Raw genomic sequence first — 11,222 nt, forward strand, 5'->3', positions numbered from 1 at the left:
GTCCTGGTCGCCTTTCTCCTTCCATTTCCAGAATTCAAATATCAACGGCTACCACCCACAACACTCTTCTCTTTATTTACTTGTTTCTAATCTCAAAATTTTTATTACACATGAAAACTGAGCCAAACAAAACAAAGAACGTGGCCTCGCTTTTATACTATAATGAAACGAGGCTAAACAAACAGAGCCGACACATATCTGTCCATGGTCTTTTTCCGTTCTTCTACATATATATATTTTGATGGAGCTTGTTTAATTTATTACGTGCAGTGGTGCATTTCATCTCAACAAAAACTGGGCCAATGTCATGCATACAATTAAATTAATGATAGTTGTATTGACTATTTTTATGGTTTTAAAACTCATCTTTAGCTATTACATTAACGATATACAAGTCGATGAGAACCTCCATGTCCATTTCGATATTATTTAGGGGAGGGAAGCCTTTACATTTGCCCTCTTCCATCTCAGCTGCCCATTTGGAGACACCTGCCAACTTTGTAAGACCCTGAGCTCCTGCCACGTGTTGTGGTGGGTAGGGGCATTTAAGTTTGAACCTACCTCACTGTTTTTTTCAGGTCCCGTGTGTGGGTGATGCACTCTTCCGATGATGGCTTGGGACGACTCCAATACTGGTTCGTTTTGTCCGCCATTCTTGAGCTGCGCACCTTGCAGTGGTTAGTTAGCAGTTTAGGGTTTATGGTGTGGTTGTTTAATTGCTCTTGACATTACTATATGCAGATGTTGGTTTTTCATTCAGGGTTTAGGGTATTGTTGCTTTACCTGTTTTGAGGGGGTTTAACTCTGTTGCAGTTTAGGGTTTATGGTGTGGTTGTTTAATTGCTCGTTTTTCATTCAGGGTTTAGGGTATTGTTGCTTTACTTGTTTTGAGGGGGGTTTAACTCTGTTGTTGTTGTTAAACGCTTTGTCGGGGGTTTACAATTGTCGTTTTTGTTGTTTGTTTTGCACCGTCGAGGGTTTACAAATACCTTGGTTGTTGTTTCAGGCGACCTCTTGTTTGGGAAGGAGACAGTGCGAAACTCTAACCAGTTTGAGGCCCATGATGGCAAATTTCTAAATACATGGGTTTTTTTTTTAATTCCCTGTAATTTGTTTGTTGTTTTTTCCAACTGCTAATTTTTCATGTTTTAGAAGTTTTGATTGTAGCTAATTTGTGTCGTTGTTGCAGAAAAGGTATGGCAAGGTCTAGGGGACGTTTGAACACGGTGGTGGCTTTTGCATCTATCCGATAGGATTCTAAATCCTACCAGCCACTGTGTTTTTGAACACCTGAACTTGCTATAGGGATTTTTGTTTTTTTTTATCTTGCTGCATTATTATGTTTTTGAATACTTGAATTTGATGGGACATTAGCTTTTATTGCATGTTTTCTACATTTTCTTCTATTATGATTTTTGTTGATTCTGCTTGCTCTATTACCCTTTCCTTACCCTCCCCTGTACCTGATTTGTTTTCTTAATTTTTTGGGTGCAGTGTTTGATTTAATTTGACCCTAGGTTTAGCCCATGTACCCACTAAATCTCAGGGGATTTTTTGAGTCTAAAGTGCTTGATACGCTTAGGAAGCTCCTCCAGTAGGCTAAAATTTGATAAGTTGGGGCTATAAACCCTTGTCTGGGGCAAGAACCTATAGCTAGAAGCTCCACTCAAGGGTGATGCGATCTAAGTATGGTGTGAAAGGGTAGCCTTGACTCTATGGTCTATTTTGGGATTGAAATGCTATGTGGTTCATCTGATTTTTGCTATTTAGACCACCTTTTCCTTCAAATCTGATGCACACAATTGTTTTTCTATGCTCTCATTAGCTCTAAATGAATTTTGAGATGGAAATCATCTCTGTGGTGTTTTTTGGATATTTCGATTGAACTGTTATAAGGATTGTCTGATTTGTATATGGTTGAGTTTACTTTCTATGGTATCCAAGGGGTAGCCTCGACCCTATGGTCTGTTCTCAGATTGAAATGCTCTGTGGTTCATTTGATTTGTGCTGTTTAGACTTTCTTTGCTTTCAAATCTATGCGGGAAATTGTTTTTCTGTGGTCTGATTAGCTCTGTAATGAATTTTGACGCATAGTTAATCTCTATGGTGTTTTTTTGGATATTTGGATTGAATTGTTATAAGGGTTATTTGATTTGTATATGGTGGAGTTTACTTTCTATGATATCTAATGGAGATCCTAAAATATTCACACAACTAATTACCCAAACTTATCAGTGTGAGATGGAAGACTATTTTTATTGCCAAATGTTTTTTTGGAGGTAAATTGATTTGTAAGAGAAACTTTGCATTGTGTTTGGATCCAAAGTATCTTGGGTTATAAGGGAAATTCAATGTCGAGACTGCATTACCCATTTGCATTATGTTTTAATTGAAAGTACATTGATTTATAAAGGTATTTTGATGCTCATTGTGGGTGGTCCAGCCCATTTTCACTGTGTTTGAATTCATTTATGTATTGTTTGGAATAGAGTTTGGAATAGTGACTCCATTATTATGTGAAATTGATTTTTCGATTCATTCTTCTATAACACTTACAGTTAAAAGATGTAATTTCACTTAATGTTTGGATTGGAATGAATGTACAGTTGAAAGATGTTTGGATTGGAATGAATGTACTTGTGTATTGTTGTTTCATTCCTTTGTGGCATCTGGTTTGTGGAGAAATTTGGATTTTATGTCATTTTGGAAATGGTTTTGGTTCTGGTAATTTGTTCTATTGTCTTATTGAGATTATATTAAATGGATCTAAGTTGTCCTTTTGTAATTTGCCGTCTCGAGGAGTTTCTTTATTGCTCTGTCCCCATATTTGTTGACGTATGGAATGTTAGCCTCATTGACATATTTGTTGATGTATGGAATGGTAGGTTATTTGTGAATATGAAACTTTTATATATTAATGAATTTCAAGTGCTACAGTTTATAAAAAGAGAAAAATCCACAAGTTGGTATAACCATTTCTCTCATATTATTGAACTTATTCCTAAAATGTTCAATGTTTTTTTTAATTACATTACAAGTTTTTTGAGCTTGTTGGAGCAGATTCCTCTTTGTTAATTTTTTTTCTTTCTCCATGATCATTGTAGTCATTAACTCTAAAGGATTTTAATTTGTCCCAAAATTTGGTAACATACACAGTGGCCAGTAGAAGGACTGCAATTTATGTATTATTGCATTATGTTAAAGCAATGAATATGGAAAAATCATTGTCAACTTGGACAAATCTTTCTGCTCTACATTTGCATAAAAGTAAAGTTATGAATATGGGAATTATTTTGCCATCAAGTCAAGTGTTTGCATTTGATGTGTAGTATATTCATTTATAGGAATAATTCAATGTCCATAGTTGACAACCCAATTGATTGTGTTTCACTTAGAAGTAAATTCATTTATAAGAGCAACTTTTCATTGTGTTTGGATTCAAGTAAATTGGTTTATAAGGGAAATTCAATGCCTAGAGTGCATTGCCCATTCATATTGTGTTTTAATTGGAAGTGCATTGATTTATAAAGGTAATATGATTCTCATAATGGTCTGGTCTACCAACCCATTTACATTGTGTATTCATTTATAAGAGTCATTCAATGTCCATAGTTGGTAGAATTGGAGGTAAATTGATTTGTAAGGGCAATTTTGCATTGTGTTTGGATTTGAAGTAAATTGGATTATAAGGGAAATTCAATGCTGAGAGTGCATTACTCATTTGTATTATGTTTTAATTGGAAATACATTGACTTATAAAGGTATTTTGATGCTGATAGTGGGCATACTAGTCCATTTGCATTGTGTTTTAATTCATTTATGTATTGTTTGTAATAGAGTTTGTGATAATATACATAGATTTCACATTAGAACTTCTTAAACAGATACTTTAAATGCAGTGACTACATTAATATGTGAAATTCATTTTTCGATTCATTATTCTATAACATTTATAGTTAAAAGATGTAATTGCACTTAATATTTGGGTTGGAACAAATGTACTTGTGTATTGTTGTTTCATTCCTTTGTGGCATCTGGTTTGTGGAGAAATCTGGATTTTATGTCATTTTGGAAATGGTTTTGGTTCAGGTCATATTTAGCCAATTGTCTTATTGAGTTTATATCATATGGATCTAAGTTGTTTATTTGTAACTTGCCATCTTAAGGAGTTTCTTTATTGCTCTATCTCCATATTTGTTGATGTATGGAACGTTAAGTTCTTTGACATATTTGTTGATGTATGTAATGCTAGGTTCTTTGTGAATATGAAACTTTTATATATTAATGAATCTCAAATGCTACAGTTTATAAAAAGAGAAAAATCCACAAGTTGGTATAACCATTTCTCTCAAATTATAGAACTTATTCCTAAAATGTTCAATGCTTCTTTTAATTACATTACAAGTTTTTTGAGCTTGTTGGAGTAGATTCATCTTTGTCATTTTTCTTCCTCCATGATCATTGTAGTCATTAACTATAAGGGATTTTAATTTGTCCCAACATTTGGTAACATATGCAGTGGCCAGTAGAAGGAGTACAATTTATGTATTATTGCATTATGTTAAGGCAATGAATATGGAAAAATCATTGTCAACTTCGACAAATCTTTATGCTCTACATTTGCGTAAAAGTAAAGTTATGAATATGGGAATTTTTTGCCATCAAGTCAAGTGTTTGCATTGCATTTGATGTGTAGTATATTTATTTATAGGAGTAATTCAATTTCCATAGTTGACAACCCAATTGATTGTGTTTCAATTGGAGGTAAATTGATTTATAAGAGAAACTTTGCATTGTGTTTGGATTCAAGTAAATTGGTTTATAAGGGAAATTCAATGCCTAGAGTGCATTGCCCATTTGCATTGTATATTCATTTATAAGAGTCATTCAATGTCCATATTTGGCAGAATTGGAGGTAAATTTATTTGTAAGAGAAAATTTGCATTGTGTTTGGATTCGAAGTAAATTGGGCTATAAGGGAAATTCAATGCCAAGAGTGTATTACCCATTTGTATTATGTTTTAATTGGAAGTAAATTGTCCTTTTGTAACTTGCCATCTTGAGGAGCTTCTTTATTGCCCTGTCTCCATATTTGTTGATGTATGGAATGTTAGGTTCTTTAACATATTTGTTGATCTATGGAATGCTAGGTTCTTTGTGAATATGAAACTAATATCTATGCACTTTTGTTGTTCACTATTTTATGGAATTTCATATTAAAATAAGTGACTTGTTCAAGATTTCATTATTCACTCATATTTCATCATATTTACAACTCATTTATAAATGTGTTGTAAATCATTTGGTGTGTAGAGGCATAATAGAAAATCCCATTTGCATTTTTAGGTAAGATTTCTACATTATAATAGACTATAGATGTTCCTTCTAAAATGGATTTTGGTTACATTGCTGCAAACAATATGAAATAAAACAATCTAGGTTGTAAGCCAAAATCTTTCTATGACAATAAAAAGATACAATCCATCCAAAATCCACATCATAATGTGGCTACAATCAAAAACATATGACACCCCTATTATTTATGGCATTGAGAATATTGAGTTCCAAAACTCCCTGAGTTACCTGCTTGAGCTAGGTAGGTTGGCTTACCTAAAAAGGTTTGATTAGAAAATGGTTGATTGCTGCCATATGATTGAGTCCAATTTTCACCTTCCAACCTATGGAGGAATTGAGTACCCATACCTCACATTTGCACTACTAACCCCTGCATTAAGTGGAGGTGTGTGATGATCATACATATAATTGATACCTCCTCTGGTAGGAATAAGGCAGCTGGGTAAACCCTCAATTTGATAGTGAGGCACTTGAATGTTTATGAGGTCTTGGAATAATGGTGTATTATCTACAATATTGTCCAATGTGTTTGAAATAATCCTAGTTTCATCAGCTATTTGCATTAGTATTAACCATATTGATCATCCCTTGTTCCTTTTCAAGCATTTGTTGTGCCTTTTTTGATTCCTTTTCCTGTCTTGCCATTTTTTTTTGTTGGTCCTTATCTTGCTTTGCTTTATCTAATTCAAGCCTTTCATTTGCTCAACGTTGTGTTGCAACAATCCTTGCTACCTTCTACTCCTTGGTTAGATCCTTCTTTTTCTATTTTAATTCCTGCATTTCAATTTATTTATTTATTTTTTCAGACTCAACTAAGAGGTTTATATAGTCTTCTGAGGTTAGTAACTATGAACTTCCGCCCAAACGAAGACTACCTAGTGTACCTTGATTTTTTTTCATTGATACTCTCTCTATTGGTAGCTTTAGGAACCGACCAAGCATCTTCTCCACCCCTCCCACCTACATGTCATTACTTGGTACTTCCCTTTCAGTATCTTCTTCCATTGATCTATTTTCCACAAGAAAATGAACAATTTCACTGTTCAATTTTGCTGGTTGTGAGGGCATGCTCATGCTTTGTTCATTGGTTGTTAAGACACTATGTTCATTCATATTAATCATGGATTTTTCTAGTGATGATGGTGGGGTTACTTGGCTTGGCAATGTCAATTGGTCATTGTCAACTGCATGTTCAACAACGTCATTAACAATATCAACAACAAAAGTTTCATGTTATTGAGTTGGTAGAACGATATCCATGTTACTATGAATTTGTTCATGATTTACTATGTTTCACATATAGTTTCATCATCTTCATCATATAAGTGTCCTTGAGAGAGGGAAATCATATTACTAGCTACAACCACATCATCTCGTTCATATACTTCTTGCACTTCAACACCTGTTTGGACATGTCCTTCTTCCTGACCATCCACATGAAATGTCTGTCTACAACCAATATCATGCACAAGAGCATCATAATTTAGCGGCCAGATTCCTATCCTCCTAAAGCCAACCTTGATATTTGATGGTGTTAGAGCCATTTTAAAATATTTGCTTGCAAGCTCTTCTAACTCGAACCTTTTCACCTCAACCCCTGTATTATTTGCCATCCATGCATCATGCTCTGACTTGAAATAGTTCTTGAAAGGACCAAACACACTAACATCAAGGGGTTGCAATCTGTGAGTGGTATGTGTTATAGAAATATTTGGGCACATCAACCCCAACTTATATGTCGATGTATTAGGGCTCATTCAACCCCTAAAAGAGTTGTTTCATACCCTAAAGGAACATAATCATTTGAATACATCATTCCCCAAAAGTTCCATCTGAGAAACTATCCAGAAATTGCCTAAACTAAACCATACTGATTGCTTTATTGAAAAAGTGCGATGCATACTGACTACTCCACTACCACGGTATGATGCATACTGTTTGGGCCTTCTATAGGGTGCGATGGGTGAGGATGGACAAATGTCCGAGACAGTTTGCTAAGTGGATGCTCATGGAATCTTCTAGAAACTTCTCCTGTACCACTCGCCTCTCTGAATTTGCCCAAGGATAAGGGATCTTAAACCTTCAGTTATCCCTTCTCTTGTGGAACCAATTGAAACAAGTGGAATGACACTAATAAAACCCCATGGATGAATCACACCCTTGCATCTATGAATGGATCCCTCATCCAAGAGATCCAGATGCTGGAATATTGTGAATTGCAAGTAAGTGCTGATAGTTTTTAATTGAGGAAAGAGCATTGTATTGTTGGAGTGATCTTGCTATTTCATGAGGTGAAGAAGGATTGAAGCTGGGAGGATGATGCTGAATCAGACAATTGGGTTGTAATTCTCCCTCCTATCAATAAAGTTCTTCAAGTTTTCTTCCATATGATCATGCAATTGTGAATGTTATCATTTGTGAATGCTATCATTTTTTCATTATATATTTGATTCTGTAATGTTTATGTTGTAATAGATCACGATGCTTTGACAGTTCTTTGTTGTTGTACTTGTGCAGGTACTCTCCAAGTGTGTTAAGTACGGGGAGGAGTTGCGGGTTCTGTCAAAGGAGAGAGAGATCAAGCAAGGGATCAAGCGAAAGTTCTAGGTTGGTTCCATTATCTTTCTGTTATTTGTTACACATAGAAGAAATCATTGAATTTCTTTAAACTACTGTTTCTAGGGTAGCTACCAAACCTAGAGGGCTAGCATTCTTTAGGAATAACAGTTTTCCCAGAAACAAATTGGCGACTCCGCTAGGGAACGAATAGATGTTTGTTTGTTGTTATTGTTTGATGTTCAATTTGATAAATTATAGACAGAGCCTGAAGTCATCCAGGTAGCCTTCGAATTTCTATTGCTTTGCAATTGCATAGTAGATGAATGCTGCTTCAGTCAATATCGGGTTTAGTTTATGAATTGAACATTTGACTTACAGGCACATCTAGATGCCCTTTTTGTAGCTCAGTAACCTCTCAGGACACCACATCATACTTTCCTCTTCATTTTTCATCAAAACCCACCTTAACTCGTTGAAAACAGGTACACATTTGAGCCAAAACCCATTTCAGTTGCGCTTCCTGGACCATCACACTGTCTCCCACTATGACTCAGTATGCATAGCACCTCCCGAGTGCAGTAAGTGAAATGCATCTCATATTCTGTGAAGCCTAGGTGCAATGATTGACTAAAATCTTTTTCCATTCTAGAAATTGAGGGTTTTGACCTTGTTTTCAATGTTGTTTGGTTGTTTTGCTGCATATGAACAATGCTTCTTTACTGAAGCTTACTTGTATCACTTAGATCAACCTCAATTACATTAGGATTAGTGAATGATTTTTTTGTGTATTTGTTTTTCATTTACAATCCTTTGTCGAAAAGTTGTTTGAATCGATTTGTCGCTTTGGTACAAAAAGTGTCGTAATTGTCATTTTGTGTCAAAAAGAGAAGTGTCATGAATTATTCCTTCCCTTGATAATCGATTGAACTTTTTTTCATGCATTTGATTTGATTTTTTTATATTCAAATTGTCGAAATCATTTTTATTCAAAATTGAAAAGTGTTGTGGAGTATTCCTTTCTCTTTTGAAGAAGAAATTGTCGAAAATGTCATTTTGAGTGAAATATTTTAGATCTTTGCAACATTTAGTTTTCCTTTTTGGAATTTTTTCACATTAAGAAGAACGAAAAAAAATACATGCATTTGCATTTAGCATATTTTTTTATTTGTGTGCAAAAAAAAGATTTAGGGAAATGCACTAGTGTGTGCTCTTTGCTCTTTGTTTAAAAGCATTGTTATCTTCTTTCCCTAGTAGCTAGGATTTTCATTATTCAAATAAACAAAGATTGTTTACCATTGTAGATTGCATCTTAGGAATTTCAGATCATCATCACGCAGTGAACCATTGAAAGGAAAACTCTAAACAAGATCAACTTTAAAATGAACTTCAATGAACCGAACAACGCTTTGTAACTTAACACAACATATATAAAGGTCTAGGCTAGTGACGTGTTCCGACGTCGTTAAAACTAGTGACTATCATTTTCATTGAAGGTTGGGTGATTCCTCCTCCTTGATACAACAAGTGCTAGCACAAACTTGTGCTCCCTGTACTATTGTGTATATATTGGGAGACCACAATAGGCTTAAATCCTTTATCCATAGGAAACTAAGTCTACCGCCTTATTGATCACAATGCACTGAAGACAACATTCGGGAAGATTGACTGTCGTACATAAGTCCTTGGTAATTTCTTTTTAATTTACCGCCAACGTGTATATTGCAGTTTTGTGATTGGTTTGGTAATCCCTCTGTCTAGATATTCCAGAGTAGTCACTTTCATTCCTTTTCAACTCTTTAAAAGAAAAGGTCCATCTGAGCACTTGTCCTTTCAGGCTCATTAAAAATCGAAGGAGACTAGAGTCATCTTTAGCTTTTTCTCAACTCTTAAAAACTGAAAAAGAAAAGTTGCGTCCAAGCATCATTAAAATTAATTGAATTCGAAATAACATCCCTATTCCTTAATTGATCTTAGGTTGAGACATATGGCAACGAATCTAGAGTCCACTGATCACGGAATCCCTTTTGAGGGGAATCCTAGTCCTTTTCCTTCTTGGGGAAATATTGGTGCTCCTTATATGGCTACTTTGTCCCTTCTGGGACTTACCATTGGCTTGCTAGTATGGCTGTTCTCAACCTTTGTGGTTCAAAACGTTGTGATTTCTCCACAATTGAGTATGCCTCTAGATGAACCTGAAGTTAGCCCTTTGCCTTCTTCCTCGTTTGTTTCTCCCTCCCCTTCTTCCTCTTTGCTTGGTGAAAGTAGCGATACTAGTAACCAGCTACCTGAGAAGAAGAAAAAAGGGAAGGAGAAGAAGAAGAAGCCAATTCAGCAAGGGGGAAACCAAGCAACCATTGCTTTGAATGCATCATCTAATGAAAATCCACCCATTAAACTTCCCAAAGCTAGATATCTGGGCATAGTTTGTGTGGGAGACCATTTTCATCGAGATTTTCCTTACTTTCCCTAGATCTTGAAAGAATGGTCTTCCCGTTCACACCGTCCTATGTCATCAACCTCTGGAGATTATGTTGGTAGCACACCATCAACTAGTGATTGTAAAGTTCATGGACAAAAGGGAAAGGTCAGGATTCCATGTAGGTTATGTGAAGGAAATCATTCCCTTCACCTTTGTCTTTTTTTGGATGAAGCCAAAAGAATGTTGGATAACCGTCCTGCTTCACTGCAGCGACTTCCATTTGGTTACAAGAAACTCTCCCTAAGTCCTTCACTAGTTGAAAAACCCACTGACTTAAACCAACCGTCAGTTGAAACCACTCTTTGTGAAAGTGAATCTTATAAGTCTATACTCGACCAAAGTTAACAGGTTGAGGTAACAGTTGACCCAATTTCACCTTCAGCTAATCGTACCTTTCCCGAAGGGAGTGAAAATGATACTGTTCAAGTTCTTTTTGTTACTTCGGATTCTAATGAGCTTGGGGGCAATCCACATCTACCTTCAAGACAGGAGGAAAATCCTCCTGTTCTCGTAACTCAAGGAGTTAACTCTCTCATTTCTTTAGTACCCCCTCCAAGTAGTCTAGTCACTTCCTTTGATTGGAATCAACTAGCAAGATCCTGCTTTCCTTCCTGTATACCTTTCCAGATCATAGTACAAGTTTGTAAAATGATCATGTCTGGCACTATTATAGATGAAGGAGCATCAATGAGTATCCTTTCCTCAACTGCTTGGAAAGCACTTGGTTCGCCACCACTTATGCTTGTTATACAGAATCTATTAGGCTTTAACAAAGGAACCAGTCGACCATTAGGGAACCATCCTAAGTTACCTATTACTTTGGGAGGAA

General features: G+C 35.6%; 1 long non-coding RNA gene across 1 annotated transcript; it reads left to right on the plus strand.

Annotated features, from left to right (window-relative positions):
- Window positions 1-575: 575 nt before the first annotated feature.
- LOC149164395 (uncharacterized) lies at window positions 576-1,439 on the plus strand. Its single transcript, XR_016260232.1, has 2 exons — window positions 576-677; window positions 1,007-1,439. It is a non-coding gene; the product is annotated as an uncharacterized LOC149164395 (long non-coding RNA).
- Window positions 1,440-11,222: the final 9,783 nt, after the last annotated feature.

The sequence above is a fragment of the Pinus tabuliformis genome, chromosome 5_1 (genome assembly GCF_031772625.1).
Source record: "Pinus tabuliformis cultivar Carrire ecotype Pingquan chromosome 5_1, CPIR1, whole genome shotgun sequence".
NCBI classification, from domain to species: domain Eukaryota; kingdom Viridiplantae; phylum Streptophyta; class Pinopsida; order Pinales; family Pinaceae; genus Pinus; species Pinus tabuliformis.